This window comes from Engystomops pustulosus, unplaced genomic scaffold, assembly GCF_040894005.1.
Source record: "Engystomops pustulosus unplaced genomic scaffold, aEngPut4.maternal MAT_SCAFFOLD_454, whole genome shotgun sequence".
NCBI classification, from domain to species: domain Eukaryota; kingdom Metazoa; phylum Chordata; class Amphibia; order Anura; family Leptodactylidae; genus Engystomops; species Engystomops pustulosus.
Window position 1 is genome coordinate 15,001 of NW_027285333.1, and position 9,177 is coordinate 24,177.

The following is a 9,177-nucleotide window of genomic DNA, read 5'->3' on the forward strand; positions in this document are numbered from 1 at the left end:
TTCCTTGGATGTGGTAGCCGTTTCTCAGGCTCCCTCTCCGGAACCGAACCCTAATTCCCCGTTACCCGTTGTCACCATGGTAGGCGGGTTAGATACCATCGACAGTTGATAGGGCAGAAACCTGAATAGATCGTCGCCGTCACGGAGGACGTGCGATCGGCCCGAGGTCACCTAGAGTCGCCAAGTCTAGGACGGGGCTGGCGCCGCAGCGGGCCCGGAGACCCGCCGCGGACCAGGGCTCCCCGGATTGGTTTTAAGTCTGATAAATGCACGCCTTCCTGGAGGGCAGCGCTCTTGGGCACGTATTAGCTCTAGAATTGCCACAGTTATCCGAGTAGCACATCATCAATGCGGAACGATCAAAGGAACCATAACTGATTTAATGAGCCATTCGCAGTTTCACCGTAAAGAATAGTCAGTACTTAGACATGCATGGCTTAATCTTTAAAACAAGCATATACTACTGGCAGGATCAACCAGGTAGCCGAGCTCTGAGGGGTAGACTCTTGGAGTCAGGCTCCGTGAGCTAATGGGAACGCTCGTTGCTGCTGCTGCTACCGCAGCGCTTCTCCGCCGCCGGAGAAGACCTCGCAGACAACATTGGATGGAGCTTAGGGCAGGGGGGCAAGAAAGATGCTCTCGGTCCCTTCCAAGGACCCGAAAAAGCCTTCCCTTCCCCTCCCTCTCGCAGTCGCTGGCTTTCCCCACTCAGTTCAGCCAAGAAGTGGCGCTCGACTCTCACCTCCATCAGCACCTCCGAAGCTCGGACAGCTCCTGTAGGCTGCGCATAGAAGGAAAGCATTGGACGCTCAACTTCAGCACCTCGAGTGTCGGACGGCTCCACCACCACCTCTCCACACTGTTAAGCGAGAGAGACGATAGGAGCCGTCGCGACGTACCCATGCAGCGCCGCCCGCCAACGCACAGAGGAGCGGAGGGGATCGGGCGCCAGGTCCGGGGGAAGGCTGGGAGGGAAGCTACGGCGCTGCTACCCAGCTTTCAACCCTGCGGGACCGGTGCTCCGCTCCTATCGCTCCGGCGAACAGGGTCCGCTACGCTTTCAACACCAGCGCCCGGCAGAGGGCTTGGAGAAGGCTCGCGCGGATCCTCGGTTCGGATCGCCTGGCTTCGCGGGAGCGGCCTTCGGCTAGGGCCGACGACGGCCGGACCGAGCAGATTTGGACCGGGGTGCGGGGCGAGTACCTGCCTCTCTCACGAAGGGAGTGTCACCGGTAAGAAGCCTCTTCCCACGTCTGCTTGCCGACTTACGCTCGCCCCGACGAGAGGCCCAACCGAAAGAGTGGAAAGGGGCAGAGATTTCCAGGGTCGCCCCACCAGGGATGCAATACCCCAGTGCAGACAGTCGGCCCTGCCCCGAACCTACTCGGTGGTTTGAAGGTTAACCTCTTGGGGAAAAGCAGCGATTCGCCTCGCGGTGCGTGCCTCCGCGGATCTAAACCCCCTCGATCGATGTGGGGCCAGAGGACCCCTTTTCCCCGTACGAAACTGTCAGCTCACCATGGGCTCGACGTCCGTGGGTCGGGGAGTTGAGCGCTTACGCGCGGCGGGACCTTATAACCTGCAGCGGCTGAGGAGCGAAGATTTCCAGGGTGGGCCCCCGGGGATGCCATACCCCGAGCAGCCTGTCGGCCCCGCTCCTAGCACGCTGGCAAGCAATGGAGTCTTCCCCGCGGCAGCCACCGCCCTCGCCCTAGCCTCGCCGTCGGTCGATGAAGAACGTCGTTCGCCCTCCTCTGGCTCGGGATTTGGAAACGGCCTGGCCTTCGCCTACTCCGTCGGGCAACTGCCTTCCGCCAGCCCCTTCCCTCGAATCCCCTTCTTCCATTTTAGACCCGATCAGGGGATTGGTCAGCCCAGCCCTGGGGTAAGAAGAGGGGTTGGGGTCGGTTCGGCTTCGGGTGCCCCGCTCGGCCAAAGGTTCCCCTCGCTTTGGAAGCACGCGAGGTCGCGGAGGGTGTCGGGGTTATTTTTTCGGCTCCCTGGCTTCGCGGGAGCGGCCTTCGGCTAGGGCCGAGGCCGTCCGGCCCGCGCAGATTTGGACCGGGGTCCGGGGCGAGTACCTGCCTCTCTCACGAAGGGAGTGTCACCGGTAAGAAGCCTCTTCCCACGTCTGCTTGCCGACTTACGCTCGCCCCGACGAGAGGCCCAACCGAAAGAGTGGAAAGGGGCAGAGATTTCCAGGGTCGCCCCACCAGGGATGCAATACCCCAGTGCAGACTGTCGGCCCTGCCCCGAACCTACTCGGTGGTTTGAAGGTTAACCTCTTGGGGAAAAGCAGCGATTCGCCTCGCGGTGCGTGCCTCCGCGGATCTAAACCCCCTCGATCGATGTGGGGCCAGAGGACCCCTTTTCCCCGTACGAAACGGCCGGCTCACCATGGGCTCGACATCCGTGGGTCGGAGAGTTGAGCGCTTACGCGCGGCGGGACCTTATAACCTGCAGCGGCTGAGGAGCGAAGATTTCCAGGGTGGGCCCCCGGGGATGCCATACCCCGAGCAGCCAGTCGGCCCCGCTCCTAGCGCGCTGACGAGCAATGGAGTCTTCCCCGCGGCAGCCACCGCCCTCGCCTCGCCGTCGGTCGATGAAGAGCCGAGTTCGCCCTCCTCTGCTCGGGACTCGGAAACGGCCTGGCCTTCGCCTACTCCGTCGGGCAACTGCCTTCCGCCAGCCCCTTCCCTCGAATCCCCTTCTTCCATTTTAGACCCGATCAGGGGATTGGTCAGCCCAGCCCTGGGGTAGGAAGAGGGGTTGGGGTCGGTTCGGCTTCCGGTGCCCCCGCTCGGCCAAAGGTCCCCTCGCTTTGGAAGCAGAGGGTGCCGGGGTTATTTTCGGCTTGACGCCTAGTCCGGTCCCTGCCGGTTCCCGTGGAGGCCCGCGGTCAAAACCAGCTCCCCGGCTGTCGGAGCCGGAGCCCCGCAGCCCGAGCGGACGCACCGAGTCCCTCATGTAAGGGATAGCCGCCCCTACGGAACGGCCCGGACTGGGACCAGGCACCCCCAGGCGCCGAAGGGGTGGGTCGGCCGTGTTGCCGAAGCTTAGCCGGCGCTGATGACCGCAGCCCCTAACGATGCCCACAGGCGGGGGAGCCAAGGAGAGCACTAGGAAGACGTGGCGGGGTCGGACGGCTCAATTTCCAGGGTGGGACCCCGGGGGTTCAGTACCCCGGGCATCCGGTCGGTTTCGCCGGCGCGACCCCAAGCCTTCCACGGCCCCCTTCGTGGGTGCAGGGATACCGTGCAGGGTGCAGGCTTAGACGCCAATTCCCCAGAAGTTTTAGGGATAGGGTTTGTCCGGGCGCCACCGCAGCGACAACCTCGCAAGAAGCTCTCTTCCACAAAAGCACGGGCAACGTTCGTGTGCGAGTGTTGGTCTCCCATGGTCTACCGACTCCCCCGGGCGGCCCAAGCGTTACGCCCACGGCCGGGCCCTCGAGCAGGCGCACCCCTGGTGCCTCTCGTAAGGGAAGGCTACGGTCCTCAACCCCTCGTATGGCGGGGAGGGCGCATTTGAAACGCTAAAGGACGAGCCCTGTTCGGGACCTGGCGGGGATCCGCGGATTGGCGAGAGGGATGGGTCTGCCGTTGGTCAGAGGGGACGCACCCCTGGGACGCAGTTTGGCATTAGCGACCGATGGCCCATCTACGACCATGTACTCCGGGAGCGCCAAGGAGGACGCGGGTGGGCTTTGGGGGCAGACTCAATTTCCAGGGTCTGGGCGCCGGGGGTGCAATACCCTTAAGCGCTCATGTCGGTTTCGTCTGCCGCCCGCCTCTGGCCCGGCTCCTAGTGACGGGTGCTGTGAACGTGCGATCGTGCTTGCGGTTGAAGAGTTCAAAGGCTACCGCTGGGGATAACACGCCCGGGGAATTTAGAAACCCCCCCCTCCGCTACAATCTCTGCTTCTGCCGGACTCGGAGGGGAGCCGCCCCGGGGGCGACCGCTCCCTCTCCTCTTCCGCGGCGTGCCGCGCGCTTCGCCGTCAGCAGCGGAGCGAACCTTTTTCTCGGTCCGCAGCTCTTCAGGCGTAGGCGGGCAGCGCTAACAGGGTACACTGGGGACCACTCGACCGCAACCGCTCCTCCGACCGACGAGCATACCTACCGCGGATACGCCACGGTGGGTCTAAGCCTCGTCGCCGCCGCGAGGAGCAGGCGGGAGCCGTCCCTTTTCGTGCTGCGGAAATAAACCGTGGACACAGAGGTGTGTCTGCGCTCTCCGACCGGGCGGGGGGCGATTGGACTTGCCCGAGGGACACTAGGCGAGGCGCTGCCGCGGGAGCCGGAGCTCCGCGCTGGACGCTGCCGCCGCCGCCGCCGCCCCCCACCCACGGTACGGTGGAGTACGCCCGTTCCATACGCTTCGTAGCAAACCTCAGCCGAAGCAGAGAGTCCTACCGCTGTGGCAGGAGCGGGGCCGTGCGAGGACCACACTGGCACCGCGCTACACAACCTTAGGCAGAGGACCACAGCCGCTCACGGGGAGCGGGGGATTGATGCGCGACCAAGACTGAGGCTAAGGAACGCTTTACCATAAACCGGCCGGGGCCAATACCCCTGACCGAGCAAAGTGCCCTGCCCCGCCGGATCGCGCTGTGTCAGATCGATCAAAAGAGCGGAGAGCCGAGACTCTACCGCTGGGAGTTTGTGGAGAACGGCCTGGCTTGCGTCCCGTCCTCCCGCCCTCGACCTCACATGGCTAGCCTCACCCGCCGGGAGCCACCCCATTGGGGACCGTAGGGCGGAGAAGGGGTCTCCGCGTCCGGAATTTACTTGTGGAGAACGGCCTGGCTTACGTCCCGTCCTCCCGCCCTCGACCTCACATGGCTAGCCTCACCCGCCGGGCGCCACCCCATTGGGGACCGTAGGGCGGAGAAGGGGTCTCCGCGTCCGGAATTTACTTGTGGAGAACGGCCTGGCTTACGTCCCGTCCTCCCGCCCTCGACCTCACACGGCTAGCCTCACCCGCCGGGCGCCACCCCATTGGGGACCGTAGGGCGGAGAAGGGGTCTCCGCGTCCGGAATTTACTTGTGGAGAACGGCCTGGCTTACGTCCCGTCCTCCCGCCCTCGACCTCACATGGCTAGCCTCACCCGCCGGGCGCCACCCCATTGGGGACCGTAGGGCGGAGAAGGGGTCTCCGCGTACGGAATTTCTTGTGGAGAACGGCCTGGCTTACGTCCCGTCCTCCCATGGCTAGCCTCACCCGCCGGGCGCCACCCCATTGGGGACCGTAGGGCGGAGAAGGGGTCTCCGCGTCCGGAATTTCTTGTGGAGAACGGCCTGGCTTACGTCCCGTCCTCCCGCCCTCGACCTCACATGGCTAGCCTACCCCGCCGGGCGCCGCTCCATTGGGGATACGGTACGGCAAAGCGCGACGCCGCACGATGCCAACACTTTGTGCAAAAACCTGGCAGAGTCGACCAAAACCTCGCTTCTTTGACCGGTATTTTTGATGCTTTTCTCTGCCGCCGAAGGTGCACTGAGGGTCGGATCGCCCAAAATTTTTACCGGTCGTTTTGGTCTGCGGTTCTTCCGAGAGGTGCCCGCCTGACAGTTCTTTTTCAGCAGCCTCCGAAAGGCCATCCAGCGGGCAAGCCAGGGGTTGGCAGCCGCCGGCGGTGAGCCTTCCCCGGCCGGGGCAGACGGCTCCGACCGCAAAATTTTTTCGACTTTCGCCGAGGCCAAAACCCCATGCACTTTTAAAGCCTGCCCGCAGCGCCGTCTCCTGTCAGACGTCCCTTGCCGCCTGCGGTGGTCCTCGCCCGGCAGAGAGAAGCCGGAGTCGCCCCCTCTCCGGTTCTTTTTCACCATTCCGGAGCTCTGAAATCTGCCGGACACCGAGTGACCGAGGACGCTTCCAGGAGGGCGGCAGCGAGAGGCAGAGTGCCACCGGTCGGGTCGCCGGTTCTCCCACACTTTGAAAATTTTTCGCTTGTTCTGGTGGGATGGAGAGAGAGCGTGGCTTATGCGCCCTCTGCCCCGCGGTCCGCCCTGGCTGGCCTTACGCCGGTGGTTCGCCAGGCCACCGGCACCTTGTACGGCGGGGACGGCGTGGCTTATGCGCCCGTCAACCCACCTACTCGCCCCGGCTAGCCTTTTACCCGGAGGGCGCCACGCTCCGGGTACCAGTGAGCGGCACGAACCCAGTCATACCATGCCGCTCACCTCGCGCCCTCTCCGGCCTCCGCCGCGGAGACCTCCCGCTAGGACCTGCGGGGGGCGATTTCTGCCAAAATCTACAAAGTCCCCGATGGTTAAGGACGTAGACTGTTGAGCGGGACCTACACACTCTTGTAGCCGATGGGGCTCGCCATTTCCCGCAGAAAATGGACCACCTCCCGCAGAGGAACATGAAATGCCCCTTCCCGCGGGACCCGAAGGACCGCTCTGTCCGAGCAGGCCTCCAGGACCACGGCACGCAAAAGCGACTCAGTCCCGCTGGCATTACGGATCTGACTTTGTGCAAAAACCAGGCAGAGTCGACCAAAACCTCCCTTCTTTGACCGGTGTTTTTGTTGCTTTTCTCTGCCGCCGAAGGTGCACTGAGGGTCGGATCGCCCAAAATTTTTACCGGTCGTTTTGGTCTGCGGTTCTTCCGAGAGGTGCCCGCCTGACAGTTCTTTTTCAGCAGCCTCCGAAAGGGCATCCAGCGGGCAAGCCAGGGGTTGGCAGCCGCCGGCGGTGAGCCTTCCCCGGCCGGGGCAGACAGCTCCGACCGCAAATTTTTTTCGACTTTCGCCGAGGCCAAAACCCCATGCACTTTTAAAGCCTGCCCGCAGCGCCGTCTCCTGGCAGACGTCCCTTGCCGCCTGCGGTGGTCCTCGCCCGGCAGAGAGAAGCCGGTTTCGCCCTCTCACCGGTTCTTTTTCACCATTCCGGAGCTCTTAAATCTGCCGGACACCGAGTGACCGAGGACGCTTCCAGGAGGGCGGCAGCGAGAGGCAGAGTGCCACCGGTCGGGTCCCCGGTTCTCCCACACTTTGAAAATTTTTCGCTTGTTCTGGTGGGATGGAGAGAGAGCGTGGCTTATGCGCCCTCTGCCCCGCGGTACGCCCTTGGCTAGCCTTACGCCGGTGGTTCGCCAGGCCACCGGCACCTTGTACAGCGGGGACGGCGTGGCTTATGCGCCCTCTGCCCCGCGGTCCGCCCTGTCTAGCCTTACGCCGGTGGTTCGCCAGGCCACCGGCACCTTGTACGGCGGGGACGGCGTGGCTTATGCGCCCGTCAACCCACCTGCTCGCCCCGGCTAGCCTTTTACCCGGAGGGCGCCACGCTCCGGGTAGCAGTGAGCGGCACGAGCCCAGTCATACCATGCCGCTCACCTCGCACCTTTTCCGGCCTCCGCCGCGGAGACCTCCCGCTAGGACATGCGGGGGGCGATCTTGACCAAAATCTACAAAGTCCCCGATGGTTAAGGACGTAGACTGTTGAGCGGGACCTACACACTCTTGCAGCCGAAGGGGCTCGCCATTTCCCGCAGAAAATGGACCACCTCCCGCAGAGGAACATGAAATGCCCCTTCCCGCGGGACCCGAAAGGACCGCCCTGTCCGAGCAGGCCTCCAGGACCACGGCACGCAAAAGCGACTCAGTCCCGCTGGCATTACGGATCTGACTTAGTGCAAAAACCTGGCAGAGTCGACCAAAACTCCCCTTCTCTGACCGGTATTTTTGTTGCTTTTCTCTGCCGCCGAAGGTGCACTACGGGTCGGATCGCCCAAAATTTTTACCGGTCGTTTTGGTCTGCGGTTCTTCCGAGAGGTGCCCGCCTGACAGTTCTTTTTCAGAAGCCTCCGAAAGGCCATCCAGCGGGCAAGCCATGAGTTGGCAGCCGCCGGCGGTGAGCCTTCCCCGGCCGGGGCAGACAGCTCCGACCGCATAATTTTTTCGACTTTTGCCGAGGCCAAAACCCCATGCACTTTTAAAGCCTGCCCGCAGCGCCGTCTCCTGTCAGACGTCCCCGCCGCCTGCGGTGGTCCTCGCCCGGCAGAGAGAAGCCGGAGTCGCCCTCTCTCCGGTTCTTTTTCACCATTCCGGAGGTCTGAAATCTGCCGTACTCCGAGTGACCGAGGACGCTTCCAGGAGGACGGCAGCGAGAGGCAGAGTGCCACCGGTCGGGAAGCCGGTTCTCCCACACTTTGAAAATTTTTCGCTTGTGCTGGTGGGATGGAGAGAGAGCGTGGCTTATGCGCCCTCTGCCCCGCGGTACGCCCTTGGCTAGCCTTACGCCGGTGGTTCGCCAGGCCACCGGCACCTTGTACGGCGGGGACGGCGTGGCTTATGCGCCCGTCAACCCACCTACTCGCCCCGGCTAGCCTTTTACCCGGAGGGCGCCACGCTCCGGGTAGCAGTGAGCGGCACGAGCCCAGTCATACCATGCCGCTCACCTCGCACCTTTTCCGGCCTCCGCCGCGGAGACCTCCCGCTAGGACATGCGGGGGGCGATCTTGACCAAAATCTACAAAGTCCCCGATGGTTAAGGACGTAGACTGTTGAGCGGGACCTACACACTCTTGCAGCCGAAGGGGCTCGCCATTTCCCGCAGAAAATGGACCACCTCCCGCAGAGGAACATGAAATGCCCCTTCCCGCGGGACCCGAAGGACCACTCTGTCCGAGCAGGCTTCCAGGACCACGGCACGCAAGAGCGACTCAGTCCCGCTGGCATTACGGATCTGACTTAGTGCAAAAACCTGGCAGAGTCGACCAAAACTCCCCTTCTCTGACCGGTATTTTTGTTGCTTTTCTCTGCCGCCGAAGGTGCACTACGGGTCGGATCGCCCAAAATTTTTACCGGTCGTTTTGGTCTGCGGTTCTTCCGAGAGGTGCCCGCCTGACAGTTCTTTTTCAGCAGCCTCCGAAAGGCCATCCAGCGGGCAAGCCAGGGGTTGGCAGCCGCCGGCGGTGAGCCTTCCCCGGCCGGGGCAGACAGCTCCGACCGCATAATTTTTTCGACTTTCGCCGAGGCCAAAACCCCTTGCACTTTTAAAGCCTGCCCGCAGCGCCGTCTCCTGTCAGACGTCCCCGCCGCCTGCGGTGGTCCTCGCCCGGCAGAGAGAAGCCGGAGTCGCCCTCTCTCCGGTTCTTTTTCACCATTCCGGAGCTCTTAAATCTGCCATACTCCGAGTGACCGAGGACGCTTCCAGGAGGGCGGCAGCG

The 9,177-nt window shown here is 63.4% G+C and overlaps 1 non-coding gene across 1 annotated transcript in view; it reads right to left on the reverse strand.

Moving 5' to 3' along the window:
* The window catches only part of LOC140111426 (18S ribosomal RNA), a 1,884-nt gene extending 1,401 nt beyond the window's left edge, over positions 1–483 (reverse strand). The window contains exon 1 of the ribosomal RNA XR_011851986.1: positions 1–483. This exon is cut by the window's left edge and continues 1,401 nt beyond it. This is a non-coding gene — a ribosomal RNA (18S ribosomal RNA).
* Positions 484–9,177: the final 8,694 nt, after the last annotated feature.